General features: G+C 35.2%; 1 protein-coding gene across 4 annotated transcripts in view; it reads left to right on the forward strand.

The window, feature by feature from the left end:
• LIN54 (lin-54 DREAM MuvB core complex component) overlaps window positions 1-20,869 on the forward strand; it is a 77,134-nt gene that overhangs the window by 32,036 nt on the left and 24,229 nt on the right. The gene's annotated exons all lie outside the window — the stretch shown is intronic.

Genomic DNA, 20,869 nt, shown 5'->3' on the forward strand with positions numbered 1-20,869 from the left:
CCCATTTAAATTGGAGTCTCTAGCCTGGGGCCTAGGAATTAGATTTAATATTTCAATATTCGAAAGTATAGGCCAGGGTAGAGAATCACTAAGTTAGATTATTGTAGTACTTCAGTTGTGAGCCAGACTAGTAGCCAAGGGGCTAGGGAAGAAGAGATGTGTTGAAAAGAGGTTTAAGACGTTGTGACTAGATGTCATGGTCTTAGGGAAGGGATGAATCCACAATCACTCCTAGATTCCTGACTTGAATAACAGTAGATGGTGGCACAGGACTAATATGCCTTGATATATGCACTGTACCTGATAGCATAAAAGTAGGAACTAGCTTTATTTTTCTCTCATCCTTGACTTTAGCCATGCCATGTTGGATCTTCCTTCCCTGCCTCTTTGATTGATTGATTGATTCCCCTCCCCACCCGCCGCCCCAGAGAGGAGGTAGGAAAGAGAGCTCAATCAATCAATTTGTTGTTTCACTTATTTATGTTTTCATTAGTTGACTTCTCTATGTGCCCTTATCAGAGATGGCACTCGGAACCTTGGCTTATCAGGATGATACTTTAACCAACTGAGCTACCAGGCCAGGGCCCTACCCTGCCTCTTGACCAGAGGTTATTCTTAATGATAAGCCTTATATCCATATGAAAGCTTCTCTCTACTCAGACCAGAATTGGCTCAGGGATCATGTAGTGGAGAAGAGTATGATCTGTTTCTTCACTCTTATTTTTCCTCCTGCTTTCTGTTTTTGACTTTGGATTAGAAGGAAGATTAGAAGAAAAAGGAAAAAGTTTTATATGACTAGGACAGTTGTATTGTAAACCACTGCTGGTGCTTTCTTGTGACACATGTCCAAGTGTGGACTTTGAGAGTTGTGTATTTAGGAAGGTTTTTGGAGACTCCAGTGGGTATGTCCACGTGGCCCACTTCTCTGTTGCCACGGGTATGTTCTCGGGTATGGTGCACACTCCAACTACCTTCAGCAATCTCCTCCTTGTTCTCTTGCTCCTGTAGTCCACTCTACAGCCTGTTACTGCTGAGTGCCCTTACTTCAGAAGGCATATAACTGACCTTCTGCAGCATCTGTTTGGCTAACGGGAAACCTATAGAACAGTGAAAGAAGTGCAGCTTGCCTTTTGTCTTTGCTCTACCATTTTGACAGCTCTGTTCAACCTTTTGCTTTCAGAATTCTCCAGGATGGGACCAGGTCCTGGGTTCACATGTACCCTAAACTCCTGGGGATATGCATCACATTCTCCTATGAACTTCCACATTGCATCTAATTCTGGTTGCTAGACTAAGATGGGCTTAAGAGTTTCTTTATCTCAATACATTGCCAGCTAAAGATTCAGATGTCAGTCTTCTCTTCTTGGAGAACTCGTGCCTTTGTTCTCACCGATGTGTAAAGACCTAGCATTCTCTATGTTTATGAATTTGCTTGTATTTGTTTTTTTTTCAGTGGCAGCATGTTCATGATAGGGATACTATCTTTTATAAATCTAGCATGGGTGTCTTGTCCTCCATTTTAGAGTGTGAGAGTTTATGTTTTGTAGTTCTTATCTGTGGGGTCCTCACTTTAGCCAAATTTTGAGATAGTAGAAAATATCCCATTATCCTCTTATACTAAAAGGAATGGTAGGTTTGGGCAAAGAGGTACTGTTCAGTTCTTGGAGAAGGTTGTCATTGAAGTATCCACTGATTATCTAGAGGAAGGTGTCCATTAAGAAGCTGAATATAGACAGTGGCTGAAAAAAACATGCATACGGATGAAGTCAACAAGGGAGCATGAGATTATATGTACAATGAAAAGAAAAGCATGACTGAGCCAGTGAAAGACAAAGAATAGTAAGAGAGGTAGTAACAGAAAGTAGAAAGTGAAGATGATTTCAAGAATGATACTGGGCTACAATGTCAAGTGTCATAGAAAAGTCAATTAAGAAAACTAAAAAGTAAGGATTTGCTGAAGATCTCCTTGCTTCCATTGATCAAAAGTGGTCAAAAGGAAACCCCAAGCACCCACTCTTCTCTGCCATCACTCACAATCTGACCACCATCTGCCTTGAACCTGCAAGGATTTATCTCGTTATTTATCCCTGTGTATTTTGGGTACCACCAAAAGGCCCAGATTCCTAGGTCACCTTTCATCTTCCATATCCTGTCTCCTTTAGGCTGTCAGTGTCTTTTGTCCCCTTCCCTATTTTTCCCCAACTCTTGAAATCCTTTCATTGTGCCTGCTCTGGAGTTCATAATTAAAAATAATCCCTAAATCCTCAACCTCTTCCCTAAATATTTCTTCCCCTGTACCTCTTAAGTGATATCTGTTTTTCTCTTTTGGCCCTTATTCCTCTGACCTTGAAAGGCGGGTGGAGAGATTAAGTGTCTTCCTTACTGCTTCTCATTAAAATTTGTAGACCATTTTCACTCTCTTCTCCATCGTTGAAACTAATGTTAACCAAGTTTGTTGGGGAAGTTGGGTATGTCTAATGTTTTCTCCATTTACTTGATATTATAGTTGTCTCTTATTGTAGGACAGATTTCTTCTGTAATATTTATTTTCTAAAGTAATCCTCAGGGTTTTTTCAATATTTATTAGCATGTAAATAAGCATTAAACTAATGAAAATGTGATTCTGCATGGTTTGCTTTCTTTTTGCTTTACATTTTAGCAATGCTGTTACCTTCTACTTTTTGACATCTGATGTGCTTTTTGTGTTGTGATCTTACTTGTATCTTTTAATATTATTTTGTTTAAGACAGCAGTCCCCAACCTTTTGGCACCAGGGACCAGTTTCTGTGGGAGACGTGGGCGGGAGGTAAGGGAGACTCAGGAGGTGGAGCTCAGGTGAGCTTTGTTAGTGGCATAGTCTAAGGCCAGGGGTTCTGGGTTTATTTCAGAAATACAATGTGGTTTAACATTCAGAAATCTATCTATCAAATACATGACATAAATAGGAAAAAGGAGACTCATTATATGAATATACAAACCATTTCAATACAGGCAGAAACGTCCTGATAGTAGCCAACTTCCTTTTTGGTTTAAAATATTTGAAACAATAAAAATAGAAGGATACTTTCAAAATTTGAAAAAGGTGAAAATGCATTAAATTTATGTAAGTGGTGCTGTGAACAAGATATTCACTTTCAACACTTGTTCAATTCTATTGTAGGTCTAAGTTAATGCAGTAACACAGAAATAAATGGTATAGGGCTTCAAAAGAAAGTAAAATTGTCCCAATTTACATTACATTACTACATACAAACAAAATTTCAGAATCTGTTATTAATCTGTTAGAATTATTGTATAAGTTTAGCAAGATGATTAGATACATGGCTAGTATTTTAAAAATCATCATTTCTAGACCATTTACATTTAATATAATTGTTGGTATGATTGGATTTAAATCTTGCACTTAGTGGTTATTTTCTTTTTCTCCCATCTGTTCTTCCCCCCTTTTTTTTAATTTATTTTTAGAGAAAGAAAGGTAGAGAAACATCAATGTGTGATTGCCTCTCGCATGCCCCCCTGCTGGTGACCTGGCCCCCAGCCCAGGCTTGTGCCCTAGACTACAAATCGAACTGGTGACCCTTTGTTTCCCAGGCCAGTGCTCAATCCACTGAGCCACACCAGCCAGGGCTGTTCTTTCTTTAACTCTTTTTCTGCCTTTATTTGGGCAAATTGAATGTTTTTTATGATTCTGTTTTATCTCCACTATTGGCTTGTTATAGTTCAATTTTTTTAATTGGTTGTTTTAGAGTCAAATATGCATTTTGACTTACCATATCCTACCTTCAAATTTATATCACTTCATGTAGGGTAAGAATCTTGCAGTAGAGTGCTTCCAATTCCTGCCTGTCATCTTTTGTGTTAAGCATTCTACTTTTACATGTTACAAACTTTATAATACATTTTTCTTATTTTTGCTTTACATAAAATTATTAAAAATAAGAAAAACAAGTCTTTTATTATCATTTTAACTGTATCCTACACACTCCCTTTCTTTATGTGGGCCCCAATCTCAGCCTGGCATCAAACTCCTACTTAAAGAACTTTATTTTTAAAAAAAAATCTGCTGACAAGATATTCTGAGTATGTGTTTGCCTGAAAAAGTCTTATTTTACCATTATTTTTGAAAGGTATTTTCATTGGGTGAAATATTAGGGATAACAGTTTCTCTCCAGTACTTTAAAAATGTCACTCCACTGACTTCTAGATTGCGTATATTCTGGCCAAGGAGTAATGGTGTAATTTCTGTCTTTTTTCCCCATCTGTGTGTAATGTCCTTTTTTTCCACGCTGCTTTTAAGACTTCTTAATGTGTTCCGATGTGTTATGTTATTATTTTCCTTCTTAAATATAATTTATCTTGATTTTAAAAGCTTTTGGATCTATAATTTATTTTCTTTTATTTTTGGATAATTTTTGGCCATCATCTCTTCAAATAGTTTTTCTGCCTCAATCTTTCTTGTCGTTCTAGAACTCAATTATCCAGGATGTTAGACCGATAGAGTGCCACAGCTTTTCAATGCTCTATTCTGTTTTTCTCCCCCCTTTTTGTGTGTGTGTGTATTTTAGTTTGGTTAATTTCTGTTGACATATCTTCAGACACTGGTTCCTTTCTAAGTTGTATGGCGTTTGCTAGTGTGCCCACTGAAGAATGTTTTCATCTCTGATACTTACTTTATTTCTAGCATTTACATTTGACTTTTTCTTAAAAGTTTCTGTTTCTTGCCGCAGTACCCCTCTCTCTTCATTGTATTTTTGTCTTACTTTCCCATGGGGTCTGCTAACATACTAATAATTATTTTAATGTCCTCATCTGGTGGTTGTAACATGTAGGCCATTTCTGAATCTGCCTCTCATTTTATTATTGGAATAATTATCTGGGTTTTTAAAAGATGTTTGCATTTTTAAGTTTATACGTCTAGAGTGGGGAAAACATTCTGTTAAAGGTAGGTGACTTAGCACAGAATGTGAAACTCGGCTATTAGTATACATCAAATCTGATCAGATGGGCTTCAAGAGAGTTGATCTTTTGGAGAACTGAAATTAGGTAAAGGTCACTTGGGGTAGCCACTTGAAGAAAGGTTAAGGTCACCTGGGGTAGTGAACACACAGTGCAGTATACAGAAGATATATTATATAATTGTAACCCTGAAACCTATATAATTGTATTAACCAATGTCACCCCAATAAATTCGGTTAAAAAACTCCTGTCCTGACTGGTGTGGCTCAGTGGATTGAGTGCTGGCCTGCAAACTAAAGGGTCACCAGTTTGATTCCCAGTCAGGGCACATGCCTGGGTTGTGGGCCAGGTCCCCAGTTGCGGGTGTGTGAGAGGCAACCGCACATTGATGCTTCTCTCCCTCTCTCCCTCCCTTCCCCTCTCGCTATAAATCAATCAATCAATCGATTTTTCAACAAACCTAATTATTGGCAGGGGGTGGAGGGGAGAAAAGTTAACGTCCACAGACCTTGGTCCTGGATAATTAGATCAAAGAAGCAATGATTAGAAACCTCAAAATCCCTTTTTTCTCATGAATTTGGTCTTAGAGTTAGTAAATATTCCTAAAATGTAAGGCCTGGTTACACTTAATGTGATTGATATTGATGGGTACTTTTTTCCCCCCTTAATGTGTTTTTTTTTTTAATTTTTTTATTTTTCAATTATAGTTTACCTTCAGTGTTATTTTATATTAGTTTCAGGTGCAATTTTCCCCTAATGTCTTAATGATGAACATGGATACATCTTCAAAAAATCCTCCTCATCACTTTTGAGAGTCTGCAAGTTATCCTGGACATCCTTGAATTCACCTCACATTTCTTGTCAGTTTTGCTTATCTATCTAAGGGAGTGCTTTTCTAGTGGGGAGCTATTATTTGGCAAACAAATTTCCTTGTTTGCACTGTCTGTGCTAAGTAATTGAACCATTTCTTAGCCATTCAGAGTGCAGAATGTACTTGACTCCGATGTGAGGCATTTCAAAGCATAAGCTATGTATATATAGTTTAAGGAAAGTCTCTTGCTTTTCTAATTTCTTTAACTTGAACTTTTCCTACTTCTGAGTCTTAGCTTGGGTAGAATTCTGTGTTGCTTCTTTAATTAAATTCTAGATTCAACATTTTATTACAATTGCTTTATCATTTATCTGTCCATCTCTTTATCCGTTAAACATCTTTTTTTTAAATGTACTTCAGAAAATGTTGCAAATGTTCAATATGCTTCTCCCCAAATATTTCATCTAGCATACTATTAAGTGGAATTCACTATTAGTTTAGAAGTTTTTTTTCTTTTGAGGTGAAATTACATATACTGAAATATCCTAATCTTAAAGGTACTATTAAATAAGTTCAGGTAAAATGTAGACATCTGTGTAATCCAAAACTCTGTTAAGATAAAAAACATCATGTTCACAGGAAGTTAACATTTTTTTTTCCTATTCTTGAATGCATCAGGATAAACAAAGCACCTATTATTCGATAGATTTTGGTAGGAAGCCTTTTTGATGTCTTTCTTTGAAATTGAAAAATGAGTGATTATAGATTACTAAAAATTCTTTTGCTTAGAGTTCAGATAGCTTCTAACTTTTTTAAAGTGTATTTTCTTGGTTTTGCTATTATGTTGTCCCAATTTTTCCCCCTTTGCCCCCTTCTACCTGGTAACCCCCTCCTTCTAGCAATCCCCCCCTCCTCCTTAGTTCACGTCCATGGGTCGTGCATATAAGTTCTTTGGTTTCTCCATTTCCTTTACTGTTCTTAACATCCACCCCCCCTCCACCCCAGTCTATTTTGTATATACCAGTTATGCTTCTTACTCCCTCTACCTTATCCCCAGTTCTCCCTCTTCCCCCACCCAGCTGATAAACCCTTCAGATGATCTCCGTATCTATGATTCTGCTCCTGTTCTGTTGTTTCCTTGGTTTGTTTTTTTTAGATTCAGTTGTTGATAGTTGTGAGTTTATTATCATTTTAATGTTCATAGTTTTGATCATCTTCTTAAATAAGTCTCTTTAACATTTCATGTAATAATGGCTTGGTGATGACAAACTCCTTTAGCTTTACCTTGTCTGGGAAGCACTTTATCTGCCCTTCCATTCTAAATGATAGCTTTGCTAGACAGAGTAATTTTCAGTGTAAGTCCTTGCTTTTCATCTCTTTGAATATTTATTTCCAGCCCCTTCTTGCCTACAAAGTTTCTTCTGAGAAATTAGCTGACAGTTTTATAGGAACTCTTTTGTAGATAACTCTCTCCTTTTCTCTTACTGCTTCTAAGATTTTCTCTTCATCCTTAACCTTTGGCATTTTAATTATGATGTGTCTTGGTGTTGTCCTCTTTGAGTCTGTACCGCCTCCTCCTTCTCTCTGACACCACACTGCGTCCTTGGCGCCCAGCTCCCCATCTCCCCTACTCCTACCCAGCTGGATGAATATGGCTTCTTTAAATCCTTGGTTGTCAGACTTCATACAGATTTCCTGGCAGCTCTTGGTGTTTTTAGTTTTGAAGTTAGTTGTGATCTTTCTTGTGGTTGTGCAGGGAGGTTAAGCATGTCTACCTATACTTCCATCTTGACTGGATGCCCCTAGGTTCTAATTTTTTCTTACTATTAAATTGAAGAAGGACCTAAGTGAGTTTCAGCTCATTATAAATAGTTTTTGATTTTTAGACTATAATAAGGTTTTTCACATAAAAAACAGAAGGAATTCAAAGTATTAATGTATATTATAATTAACATCTTTCTTTTAATAATACATATCCTTGAAAATGTTTTTCAGCATTTATATTTATTAAAAAATAGAAAGAGAATTGGTGCTAAAACTCTCATTTTAGCAATATGTAACATTCACCTATGGATATAGGAAGCAGTCTTTAAAAATGAGCCTAAATGCTCTTATTGGAAGGTGCATTACAAAAAATTTTTTACTTTATAATAATTGCAATTCATAATATAGTTATATTGCTTTAAGTGTACAAAATAATTGTATTAACTCAGTCCAGATGAAATTTAATGTTTAGAGCTATACATAAGGGTAATAGGAAATAATATTTTTAAAATTTCAATTTATAATTATGAAAAAAGAATTAAAAGCATAAAACGTTAAGCTGAAGTACACAAGTTTTCAGAGGAAAAGGAATATAAATTTCTGAATAGTTTGGTTTTTTGTATTTTAAAAAATTTGATACTGCTGAGCATCAGATCACTATGTTGATTTGATTTGACTCCATAGAATACATTTCAAATAATGATGTGACAGTTTTATTTTAAAATGCTAATATTTTCTGGCCAGTGTGGCTCAGTTGGTTGGAGCATCATCCCATACACTGAAAGGTTCTGGTTTCAATTCCCAGTCAGGGCACATGCCTAGGTTGGGGGTTCAATTCCCAGTCAGGGTGCGTACGGGGGCAGCCAATCAATGTTTCTCTCTCTCTCTCACTCTTTCCCTTCCTCTCTCTTTAAAAGCAGTGAAAAAAATGTCTTTGGATGAGGATAAAAAATAATAAATTACATAAATGCCAGTATTTATAATAGGCTGGAAATACAATAAGCTGAATGATGTTATCAGTCTCCTTGAAGGCTTATCCCCATCCCAGTCAGCTGCAATGGAAAAGCACATGTGGGAAGTTTTTAGGGGCCAGACCTGAAAGTGTATATTGCATACATTTACTTCACTAGCTAAAACTCAAGTCACATAACCTTATCTTACTGTATGGGAGGCTAGCAAATAAAATCTGGCTGTATGTCTAAGAAGCAGAGAAGAGTATATATTTTGGTTATTAGCAGCAATCAGTCTGCAGCATATTCTTATATAGCATTATGGTGCTATATTAACACAGGTAACTGGCATTAGGTAGGTAGGAAACTAGAAACTTGAATAAGTGGTTTCCTGTAATAAAGAGATACTCTTTCATTATGTGTGTGTCAGTGACTATCAATGTTTACTGAGGTCTGTGTGTGCCCTGTGCTGAAGCTATAGGAACTATAGAAGAACTTACAATGGTTGGGCATATAAAATTGAATGAAGTAAGCAAATAATGAATAATGAAACAGGTACTAGGTTGTGTGGTTACGACTAGGTGATATGAAACTGAAGAGAAAGAGGTAAGTTCTGGTATGCCTTCATTCACCAATCAGCAAGTACTTATTGAATGCCTACTATGTTGCTGGGGGGGTCATACTCTTTGGGGAGACAATAGAGAGCAAAAACAGACAAGCAGAACTAAAGTCTGTGGAGGAGTAGAAAGGAGTGAGACAAATGAATCAAATAATTAATTAAACATGTAAAATTGCAAAAGCAAGAAAAGACACGATGGCACAAGATCATACGTAAGGGGATTCAACCACAGTTGGAATGAGTAGAGGTAGTAGCATCCTTGAGCTAAGGTTTTGTGTAGGTAAGAATAGATGTCAGCCACAAGAGTAAATGACTGGAAGTAAAACAGATAAGATGTACACATGGGAAAGTAAAATAGCTACTCTGATTGGAATTAAAAATATTTTGGACGGAGTGGAGAGCATAAAAAGGGTTAGATTATGATGATTTTCAAAACAACGCAAATTTAAGCTTAATTTTGTCATTAAATGGAGATTTAATGGAATGTTTCTGAGGCAACAGGAATTTAATAAAAATAGGAAACTGAAGCTTACAAAAAAGGTGATATCTGTGCAGTGGATTCAAGGCAGGTGAAGGTGAATCATGAAACTGATTTTGAATTTGTTTTGCAAATATCCAGGCAGGAAGTGATATGAGTAATGACAGTATCAAAAAGCTGAGAGAACACTTTTGGGACAGGTTTTAGAAGATGATAGCTTTTGCTGTGAAGCTCTTAACATGTTTGGGTTGGTGGTAGTCATGGTGGTAATGAGTACAATTTGAAGTGAAAGGAATCTGTTTTCTTAATGAACTTTGAATAGATTGTTGGGTGAGTTGACGGTAAGGTGACTCCAGGTAGCAGACCCCACTGATTCATTGTTACTTGAATTTTTATTTTGTATATAGCTCCTTATTCCAGTACCCATTAGCCAGGATAAAGGAGCAGAAGGAATAAATGACTAAGACTATAATCTATTTTCTATGTTAGTATATTGATTTTGTTTTATGCTTTTATAATTGTGTTGATTGAATACCTATGGGGTGCTATTGTCATGTTATTAAAAACTTTCTACTAGAGAAATTAAAAATATATAAAGTTAGAATAGTATAATTAACCCCATGTACCCTTCATCCAGCTCTATAAGTATCAATTTACCTTATTTGCATCTATAACCTTCTCTGTACTTCAGGCTGTTTTTCTTTTAAATGATGTCATTGTATCTATAGATGTTTCTTTGTGTATAGGAGTTGGCAAAAAGATTTACTGTTGTGAGTACATGAAAAGCTTTATTCTTTTATTGTTTCTCAATTATTGTATTATTTTCCATATGAACAACTGTAAACCTATTTGCCAAACCTTTTATAATAAATAGGTTCTTTTTTTAAACTTACCCATATTCCTTTAATGCCTTTAAATACCTACTTAATTCACATTTCATCAGTCATTTTTTTTTTATACTGTGTTTGAATTGGGAATTCAGATAAGTTTGTGAATGATTATATTTTTATTTTCTTCATCTTCCTTTTTTTCTTCCCCTGCCCTTTTTTCAAAAACAAAATTGTGTTATTTATATCTTATAAATTCAAAATATTGTATAGTGTCTTCATGTAGGAATTTTGAGGTTTTGAGCTATGCTTAGTCAAGTTTTATTTACTACAATATTTTAAATTATTATCCATTTTTAAAATCATTATTTGGTTTTAATATCATTTATTTTACTTGGTTTTTCATTACAAATTAACTACAAGAACAGATAGCTTTATTTTTGTTTTTTTCAATTTTATGAAATGGTTAAATTAATACTAGCATCTATATCATTTTAATTCTGACTGATTTCTGTAACCCGTCTTTAAAGTAGGTATCTATAACCATTTATAAGTATACAGTTTAGTACTATTAAGTGCTTTCATATTGTTGTGCAATCATCCATCTCCATCATCCATCTCCAGAAGTTTTTCCACATTGGAAAGCTGCAACTCTGTACCCATTGCATATAACTCCTTACTTGGCTCCTTTTAGCCTTTCGCAACAACCAGTATACTTTCTGCCTCTAAGTACCTCATGTTAGTGGAATCATACACTATTTGTTCTTTTGTGACTGGCTTATTTCACTTGGCATAATGTCCTCAGGGTTAAATAGCAGTGTAGCATTATGTCAGAATTTTCTTCCTTTTTAAGGCTGAATAATCCATTGTATATATATTTATCTGTCTATGGATACTTGAGCTGCTTCTACATTTTAGCTTGTGAATAATGCTGCTATGAACAAACACCTCTTAGAGACCCTGCTTTCAATAATTTTGAGTGTATACCCAGAGGTGGAATTTCTGGATTATATCATAATGCTCTGTTGAATTTTTTGAGGAATCACCATATTGTTTTCCACAAATGGCTATTCCATTTTACATTCTACCAACAGTACACGAGGGTTTCAATACCTCGGAATCCTCACTAACAATTTTTCTACAGTAGCCATTCTGATGGGCGTGAAGTGGTATCTCACTGCAGTTTTGATTTATATTTCCCTAATTATTAATGGTTTTTCTATCTTTTATATGTTTATTGGCCATTGTATGTCTACTTTGGAGAAATATCTATTCAAATCCTTTGCCCATTTTTTAATTAATTTAAATTTTAGAAATTCTCTCTATATTATGGATCTTAACCCCTCATCAGATTTATGATTTGCAAGTATTTTCTTCCATTCTGTGGGTTGGTGTTTTACTCAGTGAACAGTGTCTTTTGAGGCACAAAATTTTTTAATTTTCATGAAATCTAATTTGTCCAGTTTTTTTTTATTGCCTGTGCCGTTGGTGTCATATCCAAGAAGTCATTGCCAAATTCAATGTCATGAAGCTTCACGCTTTTGAGTTAACTTTTAGATATAATATTAGGAGAGAGTCTAACTTCATTCTTTTGTATGTGGATCCAGTTTTCCCATCACCATTTGCTAAAAAGACTGTCTTTTCCATGGTAAATTGTCTTGGCACCCATGGTTTCTTTTTTCTTTTTTAATTAAAAAAAATGATTTTAGGGAGAGAAAGGAACAGAGAAAGAGAAACATCAATTTGTTGTTCTACTTACTCATGCATTTGTTGGTTGCTTCTGTATGCACCATGACCAGAGATTGAATCTGCAACCTGGGAGTATCAGGATGACACTTCACCAACTGCACTACTTGGCTAGGGTGGCACTTAGTTGAAAATCATTTGAGCATATATACACAGGCTTATTTCTTGACTCTCCTATTCCTTTGGTATGTGTGTCTGGCTTTATACCACTGCTGGTTTTCTTTTTTAGGCTAAGTCTTTGATCTATTTGGAATTGCTATACGGATTAGCTTATTAGGGATCCAGCTATTTTTTTCCAGACTAAATGGCTAATCCATATAACTTATTGAATTAGCTCATCACTTGTCATTGATTTGAGATGGCAGTTTTTATCATGAACTATTCTATACAAGGAGGGACCCCCCTTCAAAAAAAAAAACCCCTGGAATTTATTTATAAAAAATTGTGTATTTATTATTATATGTTTAAACTTCAGTCACCTTCACAGTACTGTCCATCTGATGCAATGGACCTATTGAGACATTTTTTTTCTACTGCTCATAACAGTTTTTGAACTCATCAGTTTTTGATGCCTTTCATTACTTCTGCCATTTTTTGTTTCACCTGTTCTACATTGGCAAAATGTTTCCCTTTGAGGACTTTTTTCTTCTAGAGAAACAAAAAAAAAGTCAACTCAGGGCAAGATCAGGTGAATAGTGTGGGTAGGGCACAGGGATCATACTGTTTTAGGTTAAAAACTGCTGAACACTCAGTGTGGTGTGGGCAGGTGAGTTGTAAATCACCCATCATGAAATGGGCGTACACATTGGAAGAGTCTTCAAGAAAAATTTACTGAAGCTGAACACAGTTTCTCACAACACCAGCAGGTACAGTATGGGTTCCTAGAATACTCACCTAGTGGAGGAAGCATGCACTACAAGAGGTCTGCCCTCCAGAAGATAATTCCAGTTTTTGGGGTCCCCCCCCCCTTGTATATGATTTCCTTTGTTTATTCCTTTGATCTTTAGCACTCTGTTCCTAGGCCAATCCCATACTATTTTATTTACCCTATCTTGGTAATGTTTTAATCCTTAGTATAGTTGGTTTCAGATTTTTATAAGGCTTAAGCCTTATAAAGCAGATTGTCTAATTCTGTCTGATATGGTCATTCAACCGTTTCTTTAAATGTTTCTATCCAGTACATCACATTTAAATTATTCATCCTTGCCACAATAATTCATAACTATAAATAAAAGTTGGGTTAATATCCATGAAAAAATAGTAAATGAGTGCTATAATGCAGGAGCTCCAAACTAGGGAGCTGCTTAAGTGTTTGTGTGTGATATTCCTTAAAAACAAACAAACAAAAAAAAACACCCTGTGGACTAGTAGTGGTGGGCATGCCATTTGTTACTCACATTACAGTGGAGTGTACCAGTGGTGGCAGGTTGATTCAAGAGAGACCGTATGCCCCTGGGTCCAAGGCTGTTTTAAGTGGTCCCAGACAAAGGAGGCACGTGTCCTACGTGTGACTCTAACTTATATTACCTCAGTGTAAAGAAAAGGTCAAGAAGAAGAACATTCCCAAAACAATACACATTCCTTCCGGCCAGCAGCCCCCTAATCAGCCCTCAGTCATGGATGAGGGGGAAGGGCCATGTCCATTGACCCCACAAATGCCTTTAAATCTGTTTAATAATATTTTACCAGTCAGTAAATCCATGCTGAAATTTCTGGTATCCATCTCTGTTTGTCACTGTCATTAGTCATATAATATATATAATATTTATGTTTCTATTTTCATTGGTCTCTTCTGGCTTGAAAGCATTTTATAGCTTGCAGATTTGCTTCTTGGTAGGTTTATTTATTTTAATAACATAAGGTTTGGGAATTAGGATAATGTAAACATAGTTTTTCCATGATGGTTGCTCTATAAATATTGCATCACAGATTTTTTAAAAGAATCTTACAGATCCCTGGTTTGAACTATATTACAGATCCCTACAATGGAACCCTACAAATCCCTGGTTTAAATTATATCACAGAGCTATAGTAATCAAAACAGTATGCTGGCATAAACACAGATACATACAGGGTCCAGTAGAAGTAATGCCTGCTTGAGTGTGGTTGGCAGGGTAATAATATGGGTGTAATAATTTATAATTTTAATTTAAATATTTCACCTAAAAGGTTATATGGTGTGCTTGAGTGTGATAATGTTATGTTACAGAGTTACCTGCTTATGATTTTGCAGTAAAAAAGGGGCATTATTTGTGTTGGACCCTGTAGATCAATGGAACAGAATAGAGGGCCCAGAAATAAACCCATGCATATATTGTCAATTAGTTTATGACAAAGCCAAGCATACACAATGGGGAAAGGGTAGTCTCTTCAGTCAGTGGTTTTGGGAAAATTAGACAGCCACATGTAAAAGAATGAAACTAGACCACTATCTTACACCATGCACAAAAATCAACTCAAAAGGAATTAAAAACCTGAACATAAGACCTTAAACCATAAAACTTTGAGAAGAAAACATAGGGGGTAAGCTCATTGATATCAGTTTTGGTAGTGATTTTTTTAGATTAGACACCAAAAGCAAAGGAAGCAGAGCAAAAATAAACAAGTGCAGCTACATCAAACTAAAAAGCTTCTGTACAGCAAAGGAAACCATCAGTAAAATGAAAAGGCAACCTATGGAATAGGAGGAAATATTTATAAATCATGTATCTGATAATGAGTTAATATCCAAAATATATAAAGAACTCATACAACTGAATTAAAAATAATCTAGTTAAAAAATGAGCGGAGGAACTAAAGAGACAATTTTCCAGAGAAGCCATACAGATGGACAGTTAGGCACATGAAAAGGTGCTCAACATCACTACTCATCAGGGAAATGCAAATCAAAACCACATTGAGATATCACCTCATACCTGTAAAACTGACTTATCAAAAAGAAAAGAAGTGTTGATGAGATTGTGGAGAAAAGGGAACCCTGGTGCACTCTTGGTGGGGAATGTAAATTGGTACAGCCACTATGGAGGTTCCCTGAAAAATTGAAAATAAAACTACCATATAATCCAACAATTTCATTTCTGGGTATTCATCTGAAGGAAATGAAATCACCATCTTGAAATGGCATCTGCACCTCCATGTTCATTGCAGCATTTTTTACAATAGCCAAGGTATGGAAACAACTTAAGTCTCCATCAACAGATGAATGGATATAGAAAATGTGGTGTTTATTAGTACACACACACGTACACACGCAATATTATTCAGCTATAAAAAATGAATGAAATCCTGCCATTTGTGACAACATGGATGGACCTTGAGAGGACATTATGCTAAGTGCAATTAGTCAGACAAAGAAAGGCAAATACCATGTGCTCTCACTTAAATGTGGAATCTGAAAAAATTAAAACGGACTCACAGCTACAGAGAACAGATTGGTGGTTGCCAGAGGTGAAATGTGTGAAGGTGGCCAAAAGGTACAAACTTTCAGTTATAAGATAAATACGTTCTGGGGATGTAATATACAGCATGGTGATTTTAGTTAATACTGTATTGTAAAAAGTATGCAGAAGCTCAAAAAATAAAATAAATACTAAAAAAAATACTGTATTTATATTTGGAAGTTGCCAAGTAGATTTTTAAAGTTCTTATCACAAGAAAAATTATTTGTAATTATGTGCAGTGATGAATGTCAACTAAATTTATTGTGGTAATCAATTTGTAATATATACATTTATTATACATGTATCACCATTATATTGTATACCTAAAACAAATATAGTGTTTTATGTCAGTTATATTTTAATAAAAAAAGAAAAGCAAAACAAGCTCTTTCCTCATAAAATTATGCCAAAATTAGCTGCCAGTTATTTAGATTTAAAACCGAGTCTTAAGTCATGTACTAGGTAGAAATCCATGTATATGAATTACTGCTTTAAGAGATTTCACACACAAGACTTTTATGGTTCAGGTCGCTTAGGATTAATTACTTCTGTTCTATTGTTTATATACCTTCTGTAAAAAAAGTATTTCCTGTAAGGTGTCTTTACATGAATAAATGTATCTACCCTTGGTACCCAGATATTATAAACAGATTTTAAAAAAGAGAGAATTTCCTCCAGAAAATGTTTTTATTTATAAATAAGTGTGGGAAACATCATATACCATATCCTTTTAGGAAATATATAATGCTCATTAGTATATTAAAGGCTTTGAGAGGTCACACAGGAAAGGCCTTTGTATAACTTTACCTTAGGATTTTACCAATTGATTGACAAAAGTTGGCCATTTCATATGATATCTAATCCTGAAGAGCTAATGTTCAATGAAACAAACACACTGTAGTAAAAACTATCCAGCCAGCATTGAGGAAACTGTTTTTCTGATTTTGAAATAGATTAAACAAATGCTACCTTTTAAAAAAATTGTCTTAAATTTAATTTATTGGGGCAACATTGGATAATAAAATTACATAAGTTTCAGGTGTACAATTCTATAACACATCATCTGTATATTGTATTGTGTGTTCACCACCCCGGGTTGAGTCTCCTTCTATCACCATCTATCCTTCCCATACCCACTTCTACCTCCCCCACCTCCCCATTCCATCTGCTAATCACCAACAGCATAATGTGCAATGTCCCAAATCATTATTCAAATTCCACTTCGTCATAATCCTCTCCCCTGTACAAATAAAACAGCAAAAGTATAAAGATGCATTAGGTTGCTTGCCAGAATACATATAAGACAGACAAACTGGAACCAAAGCCCACAGGTGTAAATAATGATTTCTAAACCATGTTTACAAACAGACCAAACTGCAAATTATACAAAACGGGGAAAAAGCAGACATTAATATGGAACCCTACAAATTCAGTGTTTTTGGATTTGTCTGTCTACATATGTCTGTCTCCAAACTCACCAAGTAAGAATCCTCATTTGCAGAACAAAAAGAGAATTTTGTTTTTTCTTTTAGATAAACCTTCAGTTGAGCGAGGACTTTTGGCACTTGCTGATTGGAAAATGATCAAAGAAATTTATGCTGAATACGTAATTACACTAATCTGTAAATAGAAATGGCTTGTACAAATAGAAAAAATCTTTTAAGTCCATGTTTTGATGGCAGCCATTAATACCTGTTAAATATAGCTATATTGAATTTAAGATAGTTGCCTTTTTTTTTTTTTTTTAATTGTCACCTGAGGACACGCTTACTGATTTTAGAAAGAGAGGAAGGGAGAAAGAGAGGAGCATCAATCAGTTGCCTCTTTTAGATGCCCAACCTGGGAACCAAACCCGCAACCTAGGTGTGTGTCCTGGCTGGTATCAATCCCACGACCTTTTGGTTTATGGGACAACACTCCAGCCAACTGATCCACACTGTCCAGGGCTGTTTGGTCATTTAATAACTATTCATTAAGCGTTTATAACAGGAAGCATTATAATGTCTAACTTAAGAGAATTGGCTTTTGAATTGGATCTGGTTCAAATTCTGGCTGTACTACTTGTTAGCTGCATGACCTTGGGGAAGTTTCTCAATTTTTCTGAGCTTCAGTTTCTCCATCTGTAATTGGCATAATAATGATGATACAAAGAACAGTTCACATTAATTGAGCATCATAGTATGTAATGAGTTATTATATGTGCTTTATATAATTTAATTCATTTAACCCTAACAACAATCCTTTGATAAAGTACCATTTTCACATTTTCAGATGAGGAAATTTAGACATGGAAAAGTTTTAGTTAGTTGCACAAGGTCACACAACTAGGAAATGATGTAGTCTAGATTGAAACCTAGGAACTCTGGATTTTCTGTTTGGCCTATAGAACTAGTTTGTCGCAGGTCATTCTGCCAGGAACAACTAAAAAGCAAACTAAAATATATTTTAAAAATCTTCCTGACGTTGGAGACATACCAAAGGAGCTGGGACATCAGAGGGCACCACCCTGAAGTAAAGGAAAGCTTAGGGAAGCCCACCTGATGTTGTTCATTGTGACACTTCCCCTTAGTGGTTGTGCTGATTTGTTAAGCTGTGGCTGAGAGACTAAGAAAGTGAGCAAAAGGTGGCCACAGAAAAGTTGAGGAACTGAGATGATCTGTTAGTCTTATAGATCTAATGGACAAAAATTTGGGGTCAGGATCCAACAAGGAGGAGGAACCCTGTAAAACATCCAAGCCCTGGTTGGGGCCATTGAAATATGACAGGGCAAGAGTGAACCAGAAATAGGCAAGACCTCTTGAAGATTGACATTCAGATCCTCAAATTGTCTCCTTAATTTTTCATAAACAATATCTGGCTTCTAGTCAGAAATCATCAGGCATACTGGCCAACCAGGACAAATTATTCAAAACCAAGAGATACAGGCAGTGGAATTATCAGACTCAGATTTTTTAAATACCTAAGATTGGTATGTTCAGAAATTTCTTTAACAAGATGAAGAACTTGATCAGAGAATTAGAAACTATGAAAAGAAATCATGAATATTTTTATGAATGGTGAATATTTTCAAACTTAAAACAGAGATTACAAACTTAGTAGATGAATTTATCAGATAAAGATAAAGGATTAGATAGTTTGAGAAAGTAAATGGAAGACATTACTCATCAACAGACCTGCGTTTTAAGGAAAAGACAGAAAGGATAAAATTGTGGGGTATATATAAATGAATGGTTTGTGGAGTTTAAATTATATGTAGCATTAGAATACTTAACAGCACAAAGATGGGGCAAGAGTAAATGGTGTTAGTGTTCTATGGTTCTTTCATTGTCCAGATGATGTGTAAAGTACTAACTTAATTCCTATATTGTACTTTCTAGAGTAACCACTAAAAGAATAGTAACAATATATAAATAACACTGGGAAAATGAAATAATAAAATATTTAACCAAAAAGGCAAGAAAGGAGAGAAAAAAGGGAACAGAAGAGTAAGTGGTTCAAATAGGAAAAGGTACAATATTTAAATTCAAATATTTAATTAACTATGTGAGACGTAAACAGCTAAAGACCCAATTATATACAGCTTATAAGAGTTGTAACTTGAAGTTTAGGATATAGGAAAGTTGAAGGTAAAGAAACGGAAAAAGGTATACACAGTACTGTGCAAACTTGACTAAACCGGCCCCTGTGTTTGTGCCATGCTGTGTGTAGCTGGAAAAGTGATTGCTAGATTCAAATCAGATAATCTTAGAGTTTTTTTTTTTTAAGCACTGTCATGTATACATATTAAGTAACCAATACACTTAACTGTTACATTTGAGGCACTTTGTTTCTTTTTTGTTTTTAAGATTTTGTTTGCTTATTTTTAGAGAAGGCGAAGGGAGGGAGAGAGTGAAATAGCAATGTATGGTTGCCCCTTGTGCACCCCCCGCAGGGGGCCTGGCCTGCAACCCAGTCATGTGCCCTGACTGGGACTCAAACCAGCGACCCTTTGGTTTGCAGGCTGGTGCTCAATCCACGGAGCCACACCAGCCAGGGCTGTTTCTTAAAATAGTATTTTCCCCCCACTTTGAGCTGATACAGCAAGAACTGAATCTTGCACTATTGTACATTATTTGTCTCATAGGTTGCTTCATTTTTCAGTAGCTTCTGTATGTATGCCTTTTATCTCTTAAGTTCTATATTTTCATGTAACTCACTGACTGTAATGGCTATTATCTCTTTATTTTAAATCTCCTTCTTGATATCAGCAATGATATTGCTGATATCATTGGTGCCTCTGCCTAATGATAATACATGAATTGTTTAATGCTGAAGTAATCTCCTTTGACTATTACCTGTAGAATTTCCAAACTAAATGATATTTCTTTTTTTTTTTTTTTTTTTAATTTTCTGGGCTTTTAAGAAAATGTTCAAATTCTTAAGAATTATTCTTTCATAAATTATTATTCACATGTTATCTTTTAGCATGAGGGCTTTTTGAAGAATAGGTGGAGATGTGATTCTTTATAAAATAATACTACAGAAGTAGTTAAAAGTTTTGTCTGGACCTTTGCTTTGTAAGATAGTCTGTTATACATTGATTAAACATTGATTAGAAAAACTTGAAAAATGTTTGTTCTGTTCTTCCTCTGATGTTTCATTTAGCGTTTAAGGAAGTCGAACTGAAGGAGAAAATTAAAAAATGATTTTATTGTCTCAAACCTGCATCACCCAAAATTAGTTTCCCTAGACAACCAAGTTGGTGTAATTCTGGACTAAATTTGGTCTCCTGCCCATATGTTAATGCATACATTTGTATCTGTGGAGTGCTCTGAGCCTTTCAGAAATGACTAGGCTTAAGGAGGGCTTTTTTGGGGGGTTTCTTTCTCCTTTAGAACATGGGAAAATTTGAAATAGTCAATTTGGTGGGTAGTAATAAAGCCAAATATCTGTGTCCTTTCTTTTCAGTATTGAATATGAGGCTTAATTCTGGGAATTTTAAAATAATCTTTTCATAAATTTTACCTGATATTAACAAAACTATGAGTTTTTGTAATTTAAGTAATAATTTCTTCATAGCAAGTCATCTGACCTGGATTATCAAGGACGTTAACCACTAGAGGTGGAAGAGAGAATTCATTGAATGTGGTTTCACTTCTATATTCATTACTGTTCTTTTCATTTCTCTTTGAACAGGTTATTCCTTTCAGCAGCTTTTGATGAAACACAGGAACATACTTTTACTTGAGCAATTGTCTTAAGTTAAAAGGTGTAGGAAAGTTAAATACCAGATTAATGA

Source organism: Pteronotus mesoamericanus, unplaced genomic scaffold (genome assembly GCF_021234165.1).
Source record: "Pteronotus mesoamericanus isolate MK-2021 breed Mesoamerican mustached bat unplaced genomic scaffold, CSHL_Meso_final scaffold_232, whole genome shotgun sequence".
NCBI classification, from domain to species: domain Eukaryota; kingdom Metazoa; phylum Chordata; class Mammalia; order Chiroptera; family Mormoopidae; genus Pteronotus; species Pteronotus mesoamericanus.